The following is a 26067-nucleotide window of genomic DNA, read 5'->3' on the forward strand; positions in this document are numbered from 1 at the left end:
ATCTCTCAAGCCTTGCTTACAAATTGCTTTCATCACAAAACCAGTCGTTTCACCCGATAAGACCATTAATGACATTTTTTAATGAACGCACAAAGTTTTCTTTTCTGCACATGCTGCGGAAAAAAAAAGTATCGAATGCATTCATCTGATTTGATAACAATGCTGGAATTATTCTGTCATTATAGCATTGGTCTTCAGTAGTTAGCATGTTGCAAAGAGGGGCAAACTTCAGGGAATCAATGCCCTAGTATCAGGTAGCATAAACTGCAATTGGCAAAACCCATAGGCATGTCAGCAAATATTTAAAAATTAATTCCTGGGATGTGGGCATCACTAGCAAGGCCAGCATCTTTTGCCCATCCCTAGTTGCCCTTGAGAAGGTGGTGGTGATGAATCTGCCTTTCTGAACCCTTAAAATGGGGCAGTACGGGGAAGGAGGTCACTACAGTCTGAAAGACAAGGATGGGGGAATTAAGAGTCCAAATTCGAAATGACTTTAACTGAACAATGCACCAGTGAAAAAAACATTTGAGTCAGACCATTTTGAAGGAAGCCAATGGCACTAACTCACCTGTCATCCTCTGTGCATGGGATGGGGAAGCGGGAGCAAACAGAGAGAAATCAGCAGAGTGAGGCTGATAGGATCTTGCTTTTGTTAGTTTTTTATTATATGGGAGGTACAACTGACTCATTGCAATAAACAACAGAAAAGAGTTATCTCTGTCCTATTAAAAAAAAACCTCTCACAACTTTGCAACAGGCTGTTTGTTTCAGTAAGATGACAGGTCATGTGGAATTGGGCCAAGAAACATGTTTTAATAAGAGACAGTAAATGGTGGTTTGAAACCAAAATGGGACAGAGTTCTTTTTTTTGGCTGTTAAGATGACACCATACACAATTCACAAAGATTGCTATTTAGATCTGAGTAGATAAAGGCATCTAAAATCACCACAATTGAGGGATTGGGTGATATTTTGGGCTTACACGCTGTCCTTTTAACTCTGGATCCTGAGGTCCAATCCAGCCCAGACTGATGGGATGAAAGTCTATTCTCTCTGCTACCTTAAAAAAAAGGCCTTGGGTGAATTGCAATATAGACAGCCTCAGCCGAGTTTCTTGTGGTGGCCAATTTGCAGCGTAAAACAGCCCACAATTCAGCACCAATTGCCAAACCCACTCACAGAGGAGGCCACAGAGATGCCTATCGTGGGAAATGAAATACCACACTTGCACAGTAGGGGTTGCTCTTCTGAGGCAGAGGCTTCTGTAGATTGTTGGGGCAGAGTGGAAGAGTTTTGCTCTGCAGCTGGATTCTGCTGGGGCTGACCCAGGAGTGCTTGATGTTCAAAAAAACCCCTGCAATTTCTAAGAAATTCTTTAACGCTAACATCTTCTCGCCTTGACATTTACACAAATTGATCCAACAAAAAAATCAAGAAAAACTCCAGTGAGGGGATAATGATATTAGACTCATAAGATCTAATTAAAGAAGTGCGTAGGCTGTTTTATGTGTTGTACACTTTCAACCTCCGGAATACTGGCCCGATTGATTATTCTCGAGTTATTAATACTGATGTATTGATTCATTGATTGGTGTGTTCCATCATCCATTTGTCCTTGATGTACTTTCGTTCAACAGGATCACCTGTAAGTAAATGTAATCTACCTTTTGATTTTATATCTTACATTCACACAGATTCCCAATGAAATGCACCAGAAAACAGCCACTGCGCTCCATGCCGCACACAAGGTAAAATGCTTTTCATTTGCTTCAGAATCGGGTAATTTAGTGTTCCAGAAATAATTTTGGAATTTATTTTTTTTGTTAAAGTAATGGTTGTCTTCTGTATAGAAAAGAGGAACAAAAAAAAACCCATTTCACGTGGGAGTAAATATATGCAGCCTTTCATGTTGCCACAACACTGCATTGTGACAGAATCTCAGTGCAGAGGAGCTGGTCTTGGCTAACGAGAGCTATCTTGTGTAAAATGAATGCGTTATTATATTATAAAGTAAAACAGATCAAACAGGTTAAACAGTGTTTTTACAAGTTAAAAGCTCTCCATTTAAACAGATCAATAAATGCAGACGGTGAGGTGAGTCTGTAATATTCTCCAGCATCCGGCACGCCTGCAGATACCAATCAGAAAGGGATCTCGTGTGGAGAATGATTTCTTCTCCTATCTCTCAATCAAACACACTATACTTGCCCACTTTAGAACAGCTTATCACTGCCCCACATTTCGCAGAAAGCAGCTGATGAACAAAAACAAGTTTATTCTGGGGAAAAAAATAGGATTAGCAGCATGATAAGTAAATTCATCTTTGGACACTTCTTAAAACGTTAGTCGCAAAAATCATGGTGTGAGAATCCCTCTTCATTCATCAGAGTTATGATTAAAGTCAGTACTGTACAGAGCCCTTATCCATGCAGCAGGGTAAGGGTTAAGAGTTGAGTATTGGATTGTGGGTTACCTGACATGTTGGATGATTGAAGTTGATCATATGATGTCCATTTGATGATAGTGCAATTGCAATGTGACATGGGGGGAACTCAACGTCCATTTTGAAATCAGTTATAGAAGTTACTGAGCTCAATTTCAATGCATACACACACAAAAAAGCCACATAGGATGCTTACTGGATCCTTCTTGAGCAAATGCAATGGAAAATATCCCAGTAAAATAAAACAGGCAACTCCAATTACAAAGAATTCAGGCAAAACATACTCCAGAAAATATGCAATTTGTCGGTTCTAATTTCCATTTTCCTTCATTCCAGCGGGATTTATAAAACTGACACACACACACTTCTGAAAATGACTCTGAATGTCATCTGATTTAATGATCAAATTGTTAATTTTATGAGAAGACTGAAAAATGCAATCCTCTTGCATTAAAACTCGAATAAATTCATGAGCTTTCTGCATTCTGCATATTTCGCAGACAGGCTCACATCCATCCTGTCGTCGGCAACAGTGACTGCAGTTAAATAAATCTGAATAGGCAAAAACAATCCATAAGAGGTAGCTCGAAGTTTTAACACTGTGAGGGCAACTGTTGTATCTCAGCTCCAAATTATTCATTGAAACGATGAAGGCTTTTTTTCTCTCCTGCTTTTCAGTTTATTCATTAAATACCACGGATGAGGCAATGTTCCTTGTTTCTCTAATTCTACTCCATGTCATCCATCATTATACATTTGGGGAGAACAATCTTTGTAAATTTTAAATGAGAGAAGAGAGGTTCATGTACTTACAGTGCTCAGTGGGTTAAGATGATTTTAGGGGTGATTTTGCAAGCACCAGTGAAGTTTTTGATGACATCTAGAATTACACCCAGAAGCAGCAGCGCTATGTAAATCAAACCTGTTGTAGACAGTTTCCGACATATGTTTACACCAATTACATTTAGTAAGTGGTGTAAGGCAGATACATTTATAATGGGCCATGTTGCAATTTTTGTCCTTGTGTAAAAGGCCTGCACACATGTCACCTATAAGTTGACACTAATTGATGAACACTTCCCCTAAACGCTGAGAAGAGGATGGTTATCATCATTTCAGATGAGGAGCAAGACTTGGGCACACTCGCACAAGACTCTCCGAAGAAGACCCACATCTGAAGGAGAAGCTCTATAGGAGTGAAAACGTTGGCTGGATGCTAGCGTTAATGGAGGAGATTGAGGCTCTCCAGAGAGAGGCTTCCTGAAGTGCATTAAAAGGCAGCAGGTGACGTTTGAGTCTTCTCTGCGCCTAGAACTGCTCTGCCTGTGAATTTATTTCACTGCTGACTTTTCAAAAGCAACCCATTGCTTGTAAAGTGCTCTGGGACGTCGTGAGGAAGTGAAAAGGTGCAAATGCAAATTCTTTTTTTGTGTTGTTTCTTTTGCATGAGTGACAAATGTGTCTACTGTGTGGACTTCACCCACGATTTCACATGCCTGGCGAATGAAGGCCAGTTTTTGCCTCATTTTTTCCACAAGATAGAAACATTTCCTGACCTTATGCCAGATTCGATGACATTGACTCTGTTGGTGATGTCCACTAAGCTTGTTTTCTGGTTTAGGGATCGGAGGGTGGGGGAAGGGGGATGGCGAGAGGGGGAAAGGCAGCAGAGGGACTGCCTGAGCTAAGTGTTGCTGCTCTGCTGACGTGTATCTCTTTTATCATAGCGAGCAGAAAATGCTGGAAATGTGCAGCCGATCAGTCAGCATTTGAAGAGGAAGATCTATCTTTCTGCCCATTTCCATCACTTTGGGTTTTTATTTTGGATTTCGAGCATTTGCCTTTTGTTTGCTGCTTCCACAGTGACTGGCACCTCAGTGTCGGTTAAATGGAGTTTCCAGGATGGTTTTCAAGCCATCCAGAAGTTGCTGATCAGTTCACGTAGACTGTTAACCAGTTCATTTCCTAGACGGGTCAAGTGGCTCATTTCCTGCTTGCTGAGGTCCTCAACTCTGATAATCGTGGCTCTGTTAAAGATCACAACCAGCAGGTGTCACGTTGCTGCTCAGAAAAACCCCGCAGCTTTCCCGTGAGGTCCTGAATTGTTAACGTTGCAACGGCAATTCTTCCGTTACAGGCCCTTATGACATCTGGAAAATTGTGAGGAGCAAGGGCTTGTCCAGTCCCAGAACATATTGACCAAGTGATTAGCGCAGTGTGATGTACAGCGCAAAGAGCAAGATTTGATTTACAGAGATTTAGACGCGTTTAAAGGCAGAATCTCATCATCAAGAACCCCTTTAAAAAGTCAAAAGGTTGAAAAGAATTATTGCATTTTTGTAGCACCTTTCACCATCTCAGGACGTCCCAAAGTGCTTTATAGCCAATGAAGTACTTTTGAAGTGCAGTCACTGTTGTAATGTTGGGACACTTGGCAGCCAATTTGCGCACAGCAAGGTCCCACAAACAGCATTGAGCTAATGCCCAGTTAACCTGTTTTTAGTGATGTTGGTTGAGGGATAAATATTGGCCAGGACACCAGGGGGAACTCCCCTGCATTTTTTCAAATAGTGCCATGGGATCTTTTACGTCCATCTGAAAGGGCAGACGGGGGCCTCACGCAGGGTGAGACCTTGGTTTAACATCTCATCCGAAAGACTGCACCTCTGACAATGCAGCACTCCCTCAGTACTGCATTGAAGTGTCAGCCTAGATTAAATGCTCAAGTTTCTGGAGTGGGGTCATGAACTTCTGACCCAGAGATGAGAGTGCTACCACTGAGCCAAGGCTGACACCGGCATTAATTATAATATCCCTAATTAAAAAATAACTTGCTATTTAATTGGTGAGCACTGGTGACATCATTTAGGGAAACTAACTTGGCAGAGTTACTGAAACTGTCAGTGAGCACTGACATACATGCGTGTAAACATACATAAAACCAGACATATATGCATACAAACACATATACACATAAGCATACGTGCATACAAGAACACATACATACGCAAGCATATATACGAATACAGACACTCGTAGGCATATGCAGCACATAAACATGCATGCACCCAAATGTATAGACGCATACATATACACACAAATGGGAACACACAAGTACACACATACTGGCAAACATATAAACATGCATAAACACACATTAGGAACTTTTTTTTACTGCTTCTGTCTTTGGAGATCGCCCTACATGTACTGTTCTCTCCCTTATATTTTGTCACCAGGTGCCAGTCTCCTGTATGTCAAAGGAGTGAAAACCTGCAGCATCAGAGGAGTCTGGCACATGATGGCAAAATCCAAGGGAGAGAGTGATGCACGGTGGTCAGAGACTGCCAGAGATGCAGGCCCGCGGGATGGCTCCACACATCCAGTTTACTCCAGGAGGTCCTCGTCTGACAGCAGATTTGTGGACCCACAATTTTGTCACTTTGCTGCAGGTCAAATCATTCATACTTAGAAATATGGCCAATGACAGGAGAACTGTGAAACTGCGTCAGCTGCACTTCTCAGTTGACGTTGGGTTGATGGCTATCTGCAATGAAGTTAATTCAGCCTCAACATGCGACAGGGTTCAACATCTCCTCTGAACTAGTTCACTCTCGCCTCTGAGGCAATTGGTTGTGGGTTTGAGTCCCAATCCAGAGACTTGAGCACAAAATCTAGCACTGAGGGAGGCCTCGTCTGTCCTCTCTTGGTGGACGTAAAAGATCCCATGACCATATTTCAAAGAAGAGCAGTGGAGTTCAGGCTAACATTTATCCATCAACCAACATCACTAAAAACAGATTATCTGGGCATTATCACATTGCTGTTTGTGGGGCCTTGCTGTGCGTAAATTAGCTACCGCGTTTCCCAACATTACAACAGTGACTGCACTTCAAAAGTACTTCACAGTAAAGTGCTCTGGGACACCCTGAGGTCGTGAAAGGCGATATATAAATGCAAGTTCTTTCTTTCTTTTCCCTGATGAAGTCATGCTCATTTAATAGTTAATTTTTAAAAAAAATTGCCAAGCCAAGGGAAAAAAACAACTCAGGATATTAAAGTCAATAATTCTTTGTAACTGTTTCATTTTTAAATGGGTACATTGGTAAGTGTTTTGTTTTAAAACATTAAAAATGAACCATCTGTTACAATACAATGTTGAACCTGCATAAACGCAAAGTATGGGTTAGTAGCAGACAGTAATGCTCAGAGCAATCTTTTGGGGGAATTATTTTAGGAAGCAGCATTGAAAAAGGTTAAGAAATATAAAATGCATTCTGTTGATAACTGTGTAAAATGATCATTGTACTTTGGGAGGCAGCAGCTGATGTGCATGCAGGTACAGTTTTGGGGGGCATTTCAAGTGGAGTGTGTTCCAGTATGTACAGTTAATGCTGCGTCAATAATCCTCACTGATATGTATATTGTGAAGAAAGACAGGTTTAGCATATCAGTTTACCGGTGCTGTTCCGTAAGTCATCTGAAAGAACTACCCGTGTCACTTTTCACAGACGGGTGTGAAAGTGCTAGGAGCAGATTAGCTGGCTGCCACCAAGCCTCTCAGGTTTAAAGTGGCTGCACCATGCAAGGGAAGCACATCCAGTTACTTAATAAGGCTTGCTTGACGCAACGAAGCTTGGGCATCATGCAAGCAGCTTCCTCACTGCACCCCGACTAATTAATCTAATAATGATATTATAAGTCACCTTCACTGACATGTTATGTAAACTGCTAGGGTACGGTAGTGTAGTGGTTATGTTACTGGTCTAGTAATATGATTAATAATCCAGAGAGATCAAATCCTATTGTGGCAGTTTGAGAATTTTGAATTGACTTTGAAAAAAAGCTGGAAATAAAAAGCTGGTATCAGTAAAAGTGACCAGTAAACTGTTGGATTGTTGTTTAAAAAAAAACCAACTGGTTCACTAATGTCCTTACCCGGTCTGGCCTATATGTGATTTCAGTCTCTTAACTGCCCCCGGAAGTGGCTTAGCAAGCTACTCAGTTGTATCAAACTGCTACCTCAGGGCAACTAGGGATGGGCAATAAATGCCGGCCTTGCCAGTGACACCCACATCCCGAGGTTGAATAATAATATAAATCTCAAATGTACTGTAGGGTATCAATTGAAAGACATCTATTTGATTCTTATAGGTCTTATATACAAATCACTTGAATTGTTAAAGATATGATCATGAAGCAAACAAATGCAAAAAGATACTGGAATTTTGTGCCAAAGAATTTTCCTTTGCTGAATATCCCAAACACAACATTGGAGTTAACTGCTCTGCTCAGGATATAGAAAAACTCCTCCAGACATTGCCAAATGTTTTGACCAAAAGGCATTTTGCTCATAAATTTTTGTTGGGTTAAAAATGCAAACCTTTGCAAAGCGACCTTAAATCTAAAGGAAAAAAGAACGATTGACCTCCGAAAGGATTACTTATATTTCAGTCGCCCATCTAAATTGATAGATAAAAGATTGCTTTGATTTTTTTTTTGATGCTTCAAATGGTTTTCTGAGACAGCTGGTCAAAGGGTAAATGTTAGTCTCATGCAGCATTTATTGTTGGGGTGGGGGTGTGTTGGTAGTGACGGAGAAGTGGACCTTCTCTCAGCTTTCAGCAAATTACAGGGTTTAAGGGAGGCGCTGGATATGGCAGCCTGACATTGATAATTACTGTTTATACCTTCGAGTCTTCCTACTCCTCCCAGCTTGTCTTTTAGGCCCAGCCGCTGATACTGTACACCATAATGCAGGGTCGGTCAGCCGAACCAGTAAAACAGGTTCCTCTGCTTTGCTGTAAGGTGATTGCTGGGACTCAGACTGGCTCAGGCTTGTCCGGCACAGCACGCAGCAAGAAGCCTGCATTAAAAGTTTGGCTACCAGCAGCTTTTTAACCCTTATCGCTCTGATCTCTTTTATTTGCACATTGCATAGAATCGCGATTGTAATCAGGGCTGCAATGATTATATTTACTATATTGTCAAATGTTCAATTATTAACACCTTCAACCTGAAATTACCCAAGTGTTTACTCAATGCTTATCTGTTAACGCAAAATTCACCAGACGTGCTTCGGTCGAATGTTGTTTTTTTACTTGTTACGCCATTCATTGCATTATTTCCGCGGCGTGTTCGCAGGGCTTACTGAAAATATTAGCTGGGCCAAGATTTTCACATTGATCACATCTGCGTTTCAAGCACTTCACAACTCTTTTGATTCGGGAGAAAGATGGAGATAAATGGAAAGCCTTTCAAAGGCCTTCAGCCATGTACTGGACATAATGCAGCTTCACCCCCTGACCTTCTGGGATCAAATGTCATATTCAATCGCACTGCTTACACTCGTAACATAATAATCCTACTCCTGAGTGATCTCGCTGCACATGCTGAATTTTAAACGTGTTTAAATTGTTTTATTTCTATTCTCGCCCCTGTTGTTAATTATTTTCTGTCCACTCACTCACCTCACTCACTTTCTTCCCTCCCTCCCTCCAGTGTGTTATGCACGGTTATCTAACTGAAAAGCCAGGCAGTTGACCTGCTTCTGGGCTTCAGACTGCATTGCTCACAACCAACTACCAGAAGATCTGTAAAAGCAGTGTGAGTTGGCTCAGCCGCCATCTTTCACCTCTCTCTAGAGAAGCACTTTGTTTTTTTTTAAACTCACCCTCCTCACCACGCATCCCACGATTGTGAACTCATTGGGGCTAATTTTGACTTTCTGCGATAGTGTAAAACGAGTGATAGCAAATCAATAGCCCCTTTTTACATGTCTCCCAGTTTTTTGTTTCCATTGACTTCGATAAATAGATTCGAATCTGTGTTTACACTATCGCACAAAGTCAAAATGACACCCAGTGCCTGTACAGGATCATGGGAGACAAGCTCATGTCCAACAAATTGTGATGGAGGTGGCCCTTAAATGCACACTGCCCCATGGTGCTAGGCTTATAATACTGGATGGAACTCCATGCAAAAGATTGCAGTAAATGTCACTTATTGACTGGTTTAATACCATGGGAGCCGAAATCATGCTGTCCGATATTATTGTTAACGTTCATACAAATTCCTCTTTCCACTATTTTACCAGAGAGGGTTAACCCGTTTATTTTAAACTGTGTAAATAGTCGGCAGAAGAATTTCATGTGATGCATTAAGCGTGACTTCATTGCAATAATTCTTTAATGCCACATCAAAATGCATTTTAGCTTTTATTTATTTTCTGTCGCAACGGTTCTCTAATTACAATACATTGGCATATGTTATATTCATGGTATTCAGTGCATATGGTACAGTATACATAACGCATTGTGGTAATTAGGCAGTGAAGGAACTTTACTGAGTACTTAGGCTGTGGATGACCCTGGAGGCTGATTTCTGGGGAGTGGCAGTGGGGTTAGCAAATACTGCTGTGCATGACTGCCACATCAGTAACCGGTGGGTTTAGGCCAGATCCAAATGGCTTGCCAGTTTCCTGAGCCGCATTCACCTGATTTCTAGCGATGAGGTTAGAATCTGCATTGCCATTTGATAAATTAAACGAATGAATCATAAATCCCATTGTAATTTGTATAATCTTTATTCGAGGACAAGCAGAAACCTCAAGAGAAAACAAGAAAAATATTCACAAGAAAGCAGTAAACTTTTTTTATATTAACAAGGTGCTCCAGATTGGATTTAGTTTGCCTGAGAAACCAACAGATTATTTGCCAAGGCCTTGATACGAAACTACAAAGAAACTTTTTATCATTGAGGAGGGAGTGGGTTGGGGGGGGGGAACTCTGTCAGTACAATAAAAATTAAATTCGTTTTCTAATTGGTGCAAGGCTGCCAAAATGCTGCTGTCAACTTGGACAGCATCAGAACACAGCATCGAGGCAAATTGTTCTTTATACGTGTTGCAAATACTGCAGACGGATGAACTCCCATTAAAGGCAGTGCAGCAAAAAACCCTGTGAAAGGGGAAAGTTATGCATGTTAACCCTTTCGTGACCAAGGCAGATTTTTAAAAAAATATATCGTTTTAAATTATTTTCTCTCAGTGACTTTCTTCAAAGAAAATCTGAAATGAATTTTGCAGTTCCTGGTGCAAATGTTCCTCCGTTTAATTGCTTTACTTTATGTAGCCCTAGCCCGCCCATTCTCAAGCTCTACTTTCTCATTCTGTGTTGAATTTGCAGCCCTCTCCCATTCGACGTCAGAATTGGCACGAAGCAGAGAGTTGGCACCAATCAGGCCTAAATTGTCTAACCAGCTATCCTTGTGTAAGGGCTTTAATGTAAACCTGCTGCTGTGTTTTGGCAAGAGAAACAAACATGGATCACATGCATTAAGTGGATAATTTAATACCTCACAGTGCAAGATGTGAATTGGGTAGCCTCAGGTGCATGTTGGGTGGGAACCATGTTGGATAGGGGCACTACTGATCGACCACCAGTGTGGCAGGTTGTTCCACTCGAAGCTCAACTTTTAAGCAAAACAGGTGTATCAGAAGGGAGTGGAGTCACTGAAAATAACAGTCTCTCTGATGTGTTTTTAGTGCTGTATTCTTTGACTCCAGTTTTCTCCAGAAGGCTCTTGCTGGGGGGGCATCACAACTAATCTTGACCTGTCCTCACTTAATGTTCATACATGCATAGGGTTACTGGATAACGATGAGGAGCAGAAACCCTGGCTGATTTTTTTTCCACTCCTCCTCTTGGGATTAATTGTAGCACTCTCATTGCCTCCCTGAGATCAGCTACTGTAGACCGAAAGGCACTCACAAACATAATAGAGGCAGTAGAAAAGAGCGAGACAGGTGCTGCTCTAAAGGTATCTTCGTGCAATGACTTGGGAGTGCACCATGAGCAGATGCATGCAGAAGCCAACTTGCCTCAACAGGCAGAAAGTAAAAAAAGAACGCACCAACAAAGATTTGGAAAGAAGGTTGAATTTGGATAAAAGGAGGCAAATTGCAACTGCAGGGATTGAACCTGGGACCTTCCTGGTCTGTATGGTTCAGTACCACACAGGTCTATGTACTTTACCACTAATCCATCGGGGGAGCTCTAGCCATTATTTGCAAGATTGCTGCTCTTTCCTGCATACACTTTAGCAAACATAGGCTAACGATATTAGCCTAGACCCATCCCTGACCTCTACCAAGTCTGTAAACGCCAGCTTGCTGATGGTGCAGTGCTGTGCCTAATATGCAATGATACATATCGGGAAGTGACTCCTTTTTCAGGGCCTGCTGTATCTCCTGCACTTCACATTGCCTCAGTGATACTTTCCAAGCATGTGCCTCTGCTGTCTCCATTACTCCAAATGTAATCTCCTATTTGCAATCTAAGAAGGTTATTGCTTGTCATATTGATTGACGCTGGTGCAGCGATTATGCTTTTGACCTCACAGGGTTAATCCATAGGATGTGATTGGGGTTCTTTTTAACTAGATATCTAACCATCTTAAATTATTATATCAGATAACTTTTTTCAATTAACTCTGAGCACCTAACAATTTAATAAAGCCCAACCAATACATTTACCCATGATAGGCTATAACTTACATGTGATTACCCAAATTGAAACACTGTGAATCACATCTTTTACAATTCCTTTTACACCCTGCCAACGCCCGGTAGTATATTTTGATTAGTGTAATATATATCAGGGCTGGGTGACATGAGAAATTTCATTATCAGTGCACCGTTTTAAACGGATACTTTCAGGGGATTGATATGGGGCACAGGATCGATTAACTAATGCCTGGAGGAGATGGGTGAAAACAATTATTTGATTGGAATATTCATCTTTAACATTTATTCAGCCAATTAGTTATCCTTATCAAGCTATTACATGGAATATATTCCTTATAATTTCTTCGGAGGCAAGTATACAGTTTATAGGTTTGCATGGAATAAGCAGTAAATTCCATCAGATTTTTATGACGATATTTAGGAAATTACAGGATGCTGTTCAATGGTTGTGCTAAATATATCCACATTCCCTACTGAACTGGCTACTGAACTGAAGAGCCCTAACTGATGAATGTGCAGATTTCAGGTTAAAAAAAGAGGAAAAAAAACACTTAAAAAAAGCCATATTTAGCATGATGCATTCCCGTGCATGAGCATGCTGCTAAGCATTCCTTATCCAGCCTCAAGAGAATAGTGACACAGGAGGAAGGAACATAATGCCCAGTAAGGACTATCAGAGCTGATGATGTCACGAATGCCTCCACCTTCACACTGGTGGACAACCTCTCTCCCTGAAAGTGCACATCTGTCGTCATTTAATAATGTGCAATGGGTGTGTTCATATATGCTGAGGATTCAAATTGGAATTGGAATGCAAGGTCTATGCTAACCTAAATTTTCCATCTCTAAACTGTCAATACTGTTACTAAAATAAGGTTAAAAATGTGCTTTTTTTTCTCTTTTGGAACCGTGCTGATAGCAACATCTAACAGCACGTCAAATCAAGTGCACGCTGTCAGAGGAAAAGGTTTCATGTTCTGAATAGCAGACCTGTCGATGTAAAGCATATAAAGCTCTCTGATTTTTGTTTGAAGAAAACGTATCAGCTGAAACTCTGAGAGCAGCATCGCTGAATCACACTGGAAAACTGCTTCCAATAAATTGGGGCAAACAATAAAGTTGCTAATAACTGAACTGGCAGTGCGATGCCTGATCATGTCTATATCCTTTATTGGGGACGGGCAATAAATGCTGGCCTTGCCAGCGATGCCCACATCCCATAAATGAATTAAAAAAACAGAACTGACTGTCCCAGTACTGATTGTGTGAATAAGAGGACTGATTGTCCCAGCAATGGTGGTGTCTATAACAAAATTGACTGTACCAGTACTGACCATATGTCTAAGAGGACTGGCTGTGTGTATCATAGGACAGACTGCTAGTACTGACAGTGTGTATAACAGGACTTACTGTCCCAGCACTGACTGTGTGTATAACAGGACTGACTGTCCCAGCACTGACTGTGTGTATAACAGGACTGACTGTGCTAGTACTGACTGTGCGTATAACAGGACTGACTGTCCCAGCACTGACTATGTGTATAACAGGACTGACTGTTCCAGTGTTGACTGTGTGTATAACAGGACTGACTGGCCCAGTGCTGACTTGTGTGTATAACATGCCTCAGTACTGCCTGTATCTATAACAGGACTGATTGTGTCATTATGGATTGTGTATATAACAGGATAATGATCTATCAGTCATTTTTTATTTACCTTAAGAAATATTGCTGTCTTCGGGAGAGCAATCTCCATATGTCGCTCTCTTTCTGTTGGATGCGAGTCTCTGTAGTACGGTTGGGCTCTGATGCAAAATATGGACCCAGATGCTTTAAGCTGCAAATGCATGGGACCAGCTCCTCGTGTTTAGTTTTCTACAACGTAAGGCCTGGGTTCAACTTTTATTCTTAGGAATGCAGCCGACAATTGGAAAACAGTGCTACTAGCCAGCTGCTCTCCTTCGACGTAAAAGTGACTTATAATAGCAGTGACTGTTCCATTACCATCTGCATATATCAGGAGTAGCTATGCTATTGCTGATGGTGTCGATATAAAAGCAAGCTGTTTCTCTTTTTCCTTATGTAGGACCAATTGTCCCAGATAAGAGCAAGACGGAATTAAAAATCAAGCATACATATTAAAATGAATCTGGGAAAGTCTGGGTTAGATTAACAAACTTGTGCATAGTTCAGATTTGACCCTGGTCTGTTGTGATGCGCTTCTTCCCTCCTCAGTTCTACACTTTCTATTCCATTCTATCACAAGACGTGTCGCGTGTCAGCCTTGTTGATTTGACGACAGAAATGTAGGCTTCTCCTAGAAGCGCAGTGCTTCTCCCTGAGTGGCTTACAGCTTTCAGTCCTTTTATACTTCTCAATATTTTGCTTATTTTCTTTGTTAATTAAGTAGGATTGCAAACTCGGCTCCATACAATAGTTGCAAAGAAAGAAAGAAAGACTTGCATTTATATAGCGTCTTTCACGACCTCAGGACGCCCCAAAGCACTTTACAGCCAATGAAGTACTATTGAAGTGTAGTCACTGTTGTAATGTAGGAAACACGACACTCAATTTTCACACAGCAAGGTCCCACAATGATCAGATCATCTGTTTTAGTAACGTTGGTTGAGGGATAAGTATTGGCCAGGACACATGGGAGAGCTCCCCTGCTCTTCGTCGAACTAGTGCCATGGGATCATTTACATACACCCGAGAGGGCAGACGAGGCCTCGGTTAACATCTCATCCGAAAGACGGAACCTCTAACAGTGCAGCACTCCCTCAGTACTGCACTGGGAGTGTCAGCCTGTAGAGAGAGCAGAAGTAGAGATCAAGCACAAAAAAAATCACAGTATCTTGGGTGTTCCAAACAGGTCCTACAGGAGTAAGTGTAAATTGTGCAGGAGTGTTCTATTAAAGGATGGCTGGGCCCCAGCTCCTTTTATTAGTCACATCAAGAGAGATAAACAAACACAACTTTATCTGCCCATGACACGTGGATCTAAAATCAATCTGCAGTCATTACAAAGACATCTAGCAGGATACTGCGACTAGCTCTAACTGTGGGGAGGTGAAAGGCTTACTGACCCTCAGTCTTGTGAAAAGGAAGTATCTTAGCATATTTAGCTGTTTGACAATCAAAAATCACAAAACGCCAGAGAGAGATACTTGAGCTGGAGTAAGTATTTATTTTTCTAATTTGTAAAGTCACCCCCCTCGAGATGGATATATAACGAAGCTGCTATTTATCTTGGGATTAACAGGAAGGTGAGGCACCAGCAATGCTGGAAACATCTGGACGTTTCAGCCTGTTGCTCTATTCTGTGCCCTGTCCTCAGGGGGATACACTTTTCCTTCATTTTAATGTTATTTGAAATGTCACATTGTAAGATACAAGAAGTAATGATCTGCTGAAACAAAACACATTCAAACACAGACACAGACTGTGCATCGAAATACAGACAATGCGGGAATATAGACAATGCGGCAAGTGGATAATGCTGCTTTATGTGGCACTTTGATGTTTTTTCTTTTCCCAGAAAAAGGATCACTCTCAGCTACCTTACTGTTGTAGCTGATGCTTAATGATTTTAACTTGGTTTAAATTACTCCTCTATATTTGCTTAGATCTTGACTGTTAGAATTAAATATATTTATATCATGCGAGTGGCCCCCAAACCCCTTGAATATCATCTGCTGAATATTTTGAAAGAAGGAACTTGCATTTATATAGCCTTTCATGACATCCCAAAGCCCTTCACAGCCTATGAAGTACTTTTGAAGTGTAGTCACTGTTATAATGTAGGGAAATACACCAGCTAATGTGCACACAGGAAGCATTCACAAACAGCAATGAGATAAATCATAGAATCATGGAATTTTACAGCACAGAAGGAGGCCATTCGGTCCAGCGTGCCTGTGCCGGCTCTTTGAAAGAGCAATCCAATTAGTCCCACACCCCTGTTCTTTCCCCATAGCCCTGCAAATTTTTCCAGTTCAAGTATTTATTCAATTCCTTTTCGAAAGTTTCTATTGAATCTGCTTCCACCACCCTTTCCAGGCATTGCATTTCAGATCATAATTGTGTTGCACAAAAAAAATTCTCCTCATCTCCCCTCTGGTTCTTTTGCCAATTACCTTAAATCTGTGTCCTCTGGTTACCAATCCTCTTGCCAGTGGAAACAGTTTCTCTCTCTTTACTCTATCAAAACCCCTCATAATTTTGAACACCTCTATTAAATCTCCCCTTAACTATCTCTGCTCTAAGTAGAGAGAACAATCCCAGCTTCTCTAGTCACATAAATGATCAGATAATCTTTTGGTGTTTTAAGACAAATTCCCTGTTCTTCTTCAAATAGTACCATGGGATCTTTTATGTCCACCTGAGGGAGAAGGCAGGGCTGCAGTTTATCATATCTTCCGAAAGACAGCACCTCTGACAATGGCCCGCTCCTGCTCCTATTTCTTATCTTCTTATGGAGTACTCCCTCAGTATTGTTCAAGTCTCTGGAATGAGGCTTGAATCCATAACCTTCTGATTCAGAGGCGAGAGTGCTACCACTGAACCCAGGCTGACACCTGGCAGTGCTCTTGAGAGCACTAGTACCTAGCAATACACCAGTGTCATGGCCTGTTTCTATCCAAAAACTCTATACACAGTCCGTTCTCTACATTACAGATTTGAAATGGGGAGAAAAGTTGGAATTGTATTGGAACATCAGATAATGTACTTTTTTAATGACGTCGACTGCTTTTTCTAGTTTATGGCTCAATCTGGAAAGTAATTAAGAATTACATTCATATAAAAAAAGTATTGGAGAGATGTGTAAGGGCTCTATAAGGTCATGACTGGAGTGGCACCAAAAGAGTTATTAGCATTTAAAGCAGATCTCCATATTATCATGGCAGAATTTTCCTTCCATATATGACCATTAAATCTGTTCCATCAATTTCATCTCCAACAACTGTCACTAAACCATCTACAAGCTACATAAAATTGTGTACTATGGAAGGTTGACATGACAACAATATAGTCTCTAATGAAATTGATAGACCACGTTACATGAATTCTCTGGTAAGCCGACAAATCTGCTGGTAAGTCCAACTGTTCTTATGTAGTGTTTAGCAACTTTTAAACATGTTTTTGTAAAAATAATTTTTACACCCATAGCTTAAACAGAACACATGGCACACACACTTGTTACATCCACAGTTTACCCAATGAATGGACCTGATACCGCAACTCCTGATGGCATCACTTCTGTATGAATTGGTCAGGATCAACCATTAGATTAATTGTCATACCCAGTACATACTTTCCATATTTCACCTATTTTTATGCTAGTTTCAGCATGACACCAGAAAGAAGTTGGACTAAGTCTTTTATACATAGAATTTACAGCACAGAAACAGGCCATTCGGCTCAACTGGTCTGTGCTGATGTTTATGCTCTACATGAGCCTCCTCCCACCCCGCTTCATCAAACCCTATCAGCATATCCTTCTATTCCTTTCTTCCTCATGTGGCTTGGTGTGGGGTGACATCCTGCGACAGATCCTGCAGGTTTCTACCCTTATCATATGTGACCTGACTTGCTGCCCAGTGCCGCAATTTTGCCTAAAATTGTTTTTGGAGGCTGTGCAAGTGCTGGTTTCTGACCAAATCCATGCGACCAGCAACAACAAATCACTTGTCCAGATCATAGTGACTGTTGTGTAAACTAGTTTGTGAGAGGCAGAGTTTCCTGTGCTTGGGCCTGGGCTCAACAAATAAAGGAAAATCAGCTGGGGAGGAGAACCGCACCCCTAACAGGGCCTGCTTGATTTTTTGCCCACTAATGTAAATGGATAGAAAATCAGGCAGGTTTCTTTTGGGTGTGCACTCTTCCCAGCCCAATTTTCATGTATTCGGTGTGCCCAGGTGATTGAATAGCCCCAGGCGCCAATAAACATACAAATCTGCTCTGCTATCTTTTACTTACATAGAATTACATAGATTGTACAGTACAACAACAGGCCATTCGGCCCAATTGGTCCATGCTGGTGTTTATGTTTCACACGCGCCTCCTCCCACCCCTCTTCATCTAACCTTACCAGCATAACCTTCTATTCCTTTCTCCCTCATGTGTTTATCTAGCTTCCCCTTAAATGCATCTATGCTATTCGCCTCAACTACTCCTTGTGGTAGTGAGTTCCACATTCTAACCACTCTCTGGGTAAAGAAGTTTCTCCCGAATTCCCTATTGGATTTATTAGTGACTATCTTATATTTATGGCCCCTGGTTTTGGACTTCCCCACAAGTGGAAACTTGTACAAAGAGAAAATTACCGAGCGGGCAACCACTGCTATGAGAGAAAGAGGGACTTTGTTTATTCTACTCACACGTTCAACCTTCATAAGTCACTCACGGTCTCATCCTTTGTGAGTTGCCAGGTCTTCCTTGTTCGTGCAAGAATTTGTATATCACGCTGTTCCCTGCTGTGCATCCTCCACTTACACCACAGGTGTGGTCATAAAAGCCACAGACAGAACAATGTTATTCCACGGAGCTAAATAACATCTGTTGAACAACACTTTCTTTATGGTACCGTAAATTCTACATCATTGGCAGAGAGCTGATTTGAACTCGAGTCATAGTTCACAAAATCCTCACTGGGATTTGCAAATGGATGTGACAGCTCTATCTGCAAGCAAACCCCGCTTCCCCCCCCCCCCCTCCAAAATCCAGCCTAGCCCTTGCCTGCCCAGATCATCAAATCTCACTTTCCATCGTTCATCTTAGCTATGTTAAGCTGAAAAAGGGAACGTGATCCAGCAACCAGGGAATACTGCAAAAACAAAGCAGAAAGAGAGAGAGAGTGATAAGACTAAGGTGACCAGGATATTTGTGCTTTATCTGATTTCCTAACTGTGCTGTGTTAAATTACAGAAATGAGAGTGAGGTTAAAATCCCCGATAATTCAGACGTTGCTTCTTTAATGACAAGTTAAAAGATTAACTGAATTATGGATTTTTTTTTTAGTTCCTCATCAATATGCATGAAGCTCCCTAACCTGTCAGTTCCAGCAATTCTCTTCAATCACTCTTCTTAATATTCCTTATTATACTCTTCGTCTCACAACTGGGTGGAATCTCAGTGACAGATGGAAGGGGACCAGCTGTGCTTTTGCACTCTTCCACGGCCGCACTCAGATACGTTTGCATTGCAGTACATGCACATGAATTGAAGAGAGCCTTGACTGTTATGGTGGGGGGAAGAAGGAAACGCTTGCAAAATTTCTTCTCAGGTCACACATGGTCTCCTCATGTAGAAAAGAAACCCAGCCGATTACAGAACACAGTAATGTTCTTTTCTTGTACTCTGCTAATAAATCCATGGGGACTTTGAGAGTTCTTTCCTAAGAGACTTGAAGCAGTGTATATTTCCCAGTGAAAGCAGACCCAAGACTGCTGCGAGTACAGACCTTGATAATCTATATTCACTGGGAATTATGGAACCTGTAATGGTGTTTGGCACATATGATATCTCATTAAAACAAAGACATTGGGATATTGCCATTCCCCCATGCAAATGAAAAATCACATGCTTGGAATATCTCATTGCCTATGTACACAAATTCGAGCTTGTTTAGCTCTTAAGAAGTAGCGTGTTGAGCTTGCATTTTTAAATTTATATAATTTCTTCCCCTCTTTGAGCCTTGCACAGCCCAACCTCCATGTCCCCAACCCCCTCCCACATTAATCATTGTTTTCCATATAAGAGAAGGAGCAGATGAACTACTCCCAGTCATCTGCCTCCTTTACTCTTGAGTTGTACTCGGAGGTGCACAAGAGCAACTGCGTGTTCGTCATCCATCCAACACACTTCGCACCGCTGGTTGGGGTTGCGAACTCATCCTGTGAGAAATCATAGTTTGGAAGCCTTGCATCTAACCACTCCATGCTGCAGAGTTGCAGCCCATTAATGTACCGTGCTTAGCAAGCTATCTTAAATGTTCTTTTAATCAGTATGCAGCAAACTCTTCCTGCTTATACAGTCATACAGTCATTGTCATGGAATGTATGAGGGAAGAATGTGTATTAGGAGCAATCAATAATCACATGCCCATTCCTCCTGTAGCTTGGAAGCATTACATGTTTTCTTTCTTGTAAATCCCTCAATGACGTTTCTCCCTGGCGTCCATGTGCAGCTGAACGAAAGCAGAAGTTGCTTCATTTACACTAATTACTGCAAGGTGCCATAGAAAGAAAGAACTTTCATTTCCAAAGCACCTTTCACAACCCAAGGACGTCCCAAAGCATCTTTGCACCACTGAAGTACGTATGAGGTGTAGTCACTGTTGTAACATGGAGAAATGTGACAGTCAATTTGCACACAGTAAGGTTCCAAAGCTGCAATGTTAGCGCTGTTAACACTAATGTTGGTTGAGAGATAAATATTGGTTAGAACACCAGGAGCACTCGTCCTCTCTTTGAATAGGGATCTTTTACATCCACCTCAGAGGGCAGGAAAGGTCTTGGTTTAACATCTCATCCAAAAGCACTCCCTCAGCACTGCACTGAAGTGTTAGCCTAGATTTGTTCCTAAGTTTCATGAACTGGGACTTGAACCCATCACTTATCTGATTCAGAGGCAAGAGTACTACCACTGAGCCAAGGCTATGCCAGGGGATGCAATCAAACAAGGATGAATGATGTAGGATATAACGTTAAATAGATATTCTGGAATATTTCTCAAATTAGCATGGGAAGGGAGCAGGTATGTTCTTATGTTCTAGGTAGACACTTTGTGTTTTTTTCCTGAGAAGATTATATGGCTAAGTATAGTCTAGAATATGGTGAATTTTATGTTGTCTGTGGAAGGAATGGGATAGATAGGCTGAATGGCCTTTCCTCATTCTACAATTTCTAATGTTCTTAACTGTATCTGTGCTAGTGGGCTTGATCTGTATCGCATCTCATGGAATAGCTCTATTTGGCCATGAAGAAATGAGGTGCTTAGAGCACAGCGATGTCACCATGCAGTCATCTTTTCGGCCTAAGATGTACAACTAGTTTAAAAAGTGCCATTTATAAAAGACTCATTATCCAAATTTTCATTACACCAACCACACAGTCACTCCAGAATGAAACTATTAATCATGTGGTTTAGGCACAAGTTGTGTATTGCACTAATTCCAGGAATCAACTTTTGTTTCATTGAAAGTGTTGTGTAAAGGGACATGGTGGTTTGTGAATTAGAACATTATTTGGAACTTGGGTTTAAATACAGTCTAGCCAGAGGAGATGGTCTCTGCTCTCTGATGGTGATCTGAGCAGCATAGTGGCCTTGTACACAGTCCTGTCACCACAGGGAGCTTGGCTGTTGCAGACAGATGGAAATAGCAATCTCTGCTCTGATGGGGGGAACTGAGTGCACTGTGGCTTAGAACACTGTCTGTTCAGATACAGGCCCAGAGTTTGAATCCATCCCAGTGGGATAAAAAGCCTTCTGAGTTTGATGGCTGTTAAGGTAAATGGGTTTGGAAAAGTGAGGGGAGTTTCTCAATCCAGTGCCAAGTAAATGTGGGACAAAAGCAAAACAGCCACCTATAATTTAGAAGTAAATGACATTGACTGGAGAATCTCACCCAGATGCAATGGGATAGCCAGTGGAAAAATAGAAATGACATGCTGATGTCGGGGAGTATAAGGGGTGCATACAGTTGGGAGTACTTGAAGCAGGTAAAATACTTAATTGGTACAGCATTTCCCTTTTCCATACTGCCATCCGTGGTTAGCACAAGTTTGAGACGCAATTCGATTAATGTATTAAATATATACCCACTTACGAACATAGGAACAATGTCAGACAAGAAAAGACCCTCTGGTCCATCCAGCCCATCCCACGTAACTAGAATACCTTGTGGATCACTATATATACACTCCCCATCCCACCCGAAAGCCATGTGATCTCAACACTTAAAACTATGCTGCAGCTTCTCACACCAGTGTTGTCCATAGTTAGTCATCTTGGTGTGCATCCACTGAGAAAGGTGGCACCATCACATTTCTTTGATGAAATCTCATGGGGTGCTCATTCTAGGATTGTGGAGGGATCGCAGGCTGTCTGCTGCTGGATATGAATGTTCATATTCTTCGTGAACCTGATCACGTATCCAGTGGGTGATAGATTCAGAAGTTGATCATTTTGGTCAAGCTTCTGAGTGCTGTAAAACTCACATGGCGCGGCTGGCAGCCTGAGTTCTGCTTCTGAAGACCAATCCACCCATCTTGTACTGCAGTGTAGTAACCTTTCACATAATATGCAATGCTCACAGTTCCGTTACTACCACATAATGCATATAAAACAGCCCCTCTTTAACATCTTTCTAACTGTTTTTCAATTTCAATTTTCTCTCCTCTCCTCTTTTGAAGGCTTTGGGTCCTTGCTGGGCTACAGCTCCAAAGACATTGGTCCAGCCTCCAATTCCTTATCCAACTGACAACTATTTACATGTGAGACTTGACACTGTGGCACCTATAAAACTGCACTGTTCACCGGGCATCTGGGGTGTGATAGCAGTGGGCGTAGGTGGAAATTGAGGTGGGACCCACTTACACCACGTTTCTACCCTGTGGAGTTTCTTGGCGGGCAGACATACAGTGCTTTCAGAAAGGCGGGAGTGGGGCCCACCAGATTATGAAAGGCCAGTTTCAGATTAATTGGCTGTTGTAAGGAAAGTGACCTTACTGGAAGAGGCCCCATTTTTCAGCAATCCTCTTTTTTTGCCAGCACTATTCTCCAGTGGCTGCCCTACGCCTCTATTTCCACCCCCCCGCAGACCTAGAAGGCACCCTAGTTGTATCTCTACCAGTTCAGGTACTTGCCTACTTTATTTAAATTAAAGGCTGTAAAAAAAATTCTAGGTTTTATCTCGAGAGATATGGAATATGAAAGCTAAATAAGACCTTAAGACCTCAGTTAGAGTACTGTTTGCAGTATTGGGCTATAGAGAAGGTACAATGCAGATTCATTAAATACTGCCTGGTATGAGGAAATACAAATACGAAGAAAGGCTTGATAAATTGGATTCTTTTTCATTAGATCAACGTAAATTACCGGACGATATAATAGAAGCATTTAAAATTATGAAAAGATGGGACAGGGTAGATAGAGGTGGGACTTTTTCCAGTAGTTGAGGCCTCAAGAATGAGGGGACATAGATTGATAAGATTAAATGTAGGAGATTTGGAAAAAGGGCAGGAGAAATCTCTTCAAACAGAGTGTTGTGAAGCTGTGGAATTCACTTCCAGGTTTAGTGGCTAAGGCAGAAACTATGGCAACATTCAAAATTAGATTGGATAGGTGGATGTAGGAAACGGGGTTGGAGGGATATAGGAACAAGATGGGTATAAATGATTAGAACTATTTGCTCGTGTGGAGGGTAAACACCGGCAGACTGGTTGGGCTGAATGGCCTGTTTCTGTGTTGTAACATCTATGTATTTTTATATAAATTGCCTGAAAGCGGGGATTCTGATAGGGTCAGGCACGTAACTACCTAGCAAAGAAGAAGTCCCACACCACCATTGTTATGACAGCAAAGCGGGCTTGATTTTTGGTCCCTGAATGCTGGAAGACTGTTTAACTGTATGAGATGGGGGAATGTTGGAGCCTAGCCTGGTCCTGTTCTCATCCGAGGTGCATGCATGTGCACTTCTAGAGGGGGTCATTGGGTAGTGATTAGGATTAGGAACCCTGAATGATTTCCCCCTCCCTAACGCAGGGATGCTGAGATCAATTGTAGCACCTCACCACTGCCCAGTGGAGATCAGCTAACTCAGCACAGACTAAGGAATAAATCTGTAACTCCTCTAGTCTGTAGGGCACTGCTCCTGACTGGCTAAACTCTGGCTGAGCCAATGTCTCCCTTAACATAAATGTCTCTGTAAACATATTTCTAACTAAAATACTCTCTCATATAACCATGACCCTAAAATAATAATCTCCATATATACTTGTCCCTCACTACAGTACTTTATGATATAATTCACACCTTTATCTGTAATAATCTCTGATATACACTACACACAGGCCAACAATCAGCATTTTATGCAAACAGTTAGTGTTTCAACCCATGTCTTAGTTCAGTCAATCTTCCACAAGAAAGATCATTTTTATTCTCTGGGTTTGGAGGTTGTCACTATTAATCAATCGTTTAGTTGAAGGGCAGGACCTCAGACAGTCAGAACCAATCAAATCAATTAGGATGGGAGTCTGCCAGTACCAATTAATCCAACATTACTTTTCCCACACAAACTTGAGGCCGAAAACCTTTAAGATGAGAGTCACAGTTACAGGTGTTCTTTTTCAGTATTTATCCCCAAAGAAGTTACATATAAAAGAAATAAGCTGCTAAAAAGCCTTTCAAGATGTATTATTTTTCTCAAAGGCACTTTCTGGTGCATGCCTGGCTGTTGTATTATGTGAGGCTTTATCTTCTTAAAAACTGGTTGCAGCCATTTTTTGAGTTTTTAGTTGAGCATTCCTGTCACTAGACATAATGAATTGTCAGAGTTTGGAAATGAAATACGGAGTGGGGTTAGAGTGATGATACGTTTTACTTAATCTAAAAAATGGCACAGAGTCTCCCATATTTAGGCTTTTTGTATAGGGTGCTACCATGATGTGTGATGCATATATTTGTGGGTGTGTTGTCGAGCTGCATTATGATCTGTACCTTTGAAAGCTGTTTTGAGTTTGTTTACAGGCTTGTGGTGGAGTTTCATTTTTGCCATGCACTAACCTGTATGTCCTCAGGTACTTCCCATACTCCTTAATATAACCCTCTTTCTGTAACATGCCCTCACTATAACACACCCTTGCAACACACTCTTCAATTTTAGCACTTTGATAAAACACTCTTTCGTGAATAAACAAATCTTATGCAACATCCCTCAAAATTCCCCACCTGAATAATATGCTGTTAGCACGGCTCCCAAATATAAAGTGGTTTAGCTTTTATAGCACAGATCTACAGACCTGAATCATGGAACCATAGAATTATAGAATGATCCAATTAATCTCACTCCTTTGCTCTTTCCCTATAGCCCTGCAATTTTTTTCCCTTCAAGTATTTATCCAATTCCCTTTTGAAAGTTACTATTGAATCTGCTTCCACTACCCTTTCAGGCAGATCATAACAACTCGCTGCGTAAATGTTTTTTTCTCATGTCGCCTCTGGTTCTTTTGCCAATCACCTTAAATCAGTGTCCTCTGGTTACCAACCTTCTGCCATTTACTCTATCAAAACCGTTGATGAATTTGAACACCTCTATCAAATCTCCTCTTAATCTTCTATATTCTAAGGCGAACAACCCCAGCTTCTCTAGTCTCTCCACACAACTGAAGTCCCTCATCCCTGGTATCATTCTAGTAAATCTCTTCTGCATCCTCTGTAAGGCCTTGACATCCTTCCTAAAGTATGGTGCCCAGAATTGAACACAATACTCCAGCTGAAGCCTAATCAGTGTTTTATAAAGGTTTAACATTTATAAAGCACCTTTCATGACCTCAGGACGTCCCAAAGCACTTTACAGCCAATGAAGTACTTTTGAAGTGTAGTCACTGTTGTAATGCAGGAAACACGGCAAGGTCCCACAAACAGCAATGTGAAAATGACCAGATAACCTGTTTTTAGTAATGTTGATTGAGGATAAATATTAGCCAGGACACCAGTGAAGAACTCCCCTGCTCTTCTTTGAAATAGTGCCATGGGATCTTTTACATCCACCTGAGAGGGCAGATAGGATCTTGGTTTAACATCTCATCTGAAAGACAGCACAGCACTCCCTCAGTACTGCAGTGGAGTGTCATTCTAGATTTAGTGCTCAAGTCTCTGGATTAGGACTTGAACCCATGACCTTCTGACTCAGAGGTGAGAGTGCTACCACTGAGCCTGGACGACACTGACGCCTGGACGATATAGGCTGGCCAAAAATGAGGTGTGCAGGATAAATATCTCTGCCAGTCAAGCTGACTGGATAGTTCACAAGCAACAAAGTGAGTTATGGGCAATCTTATGAGAACAGTTATTATTCGTTGGCTACAGGCCACCGGG

General features: G+C 41.5%; 1 protein-coding gene across 3 annotated transcripts in view; it reads left to right on the forward strand.

Annotated features, from left to right (window-relative positions):
• Positions 1-26067, forward strand: part of LOC137335163 (transcription factor MafB-like) — a 289042-nt gene that overhangs the window by 13683 nt on the left and 249292 nt on the right. For 2 of the 3 annotated variants that reach the window (XR_010966350.1, XR_010966349.1), the window contains exon 3: positions 1698-1751. The gene's annotated coding sequence lies outside the window, so the exon portion shown is untranslated. Of the gene's footprint in view, positions 1-1697; positions 1752-4173; positions 4844-26067 lie in introns of those variants that run through there. The other variant, XR_010966351.1, reaches the window with a different exon arrangement.

The sequence above is a fragment of the Heptranchias perlo genome, chromosome 19, assembly GCF_035084215.1.
Source record: "Heptranchias perlo isolate sHepPer1 chromosome 19, sHepPer1.hap1, whole genome shotgun sequence".
NCBI classification, from domain to species: Eukaryota; Metazoa; Chordata; class Chondrichthyes; order Hexanchiformes; family Hexanchidae; genus Heptranchias; species Heptranchias perlo.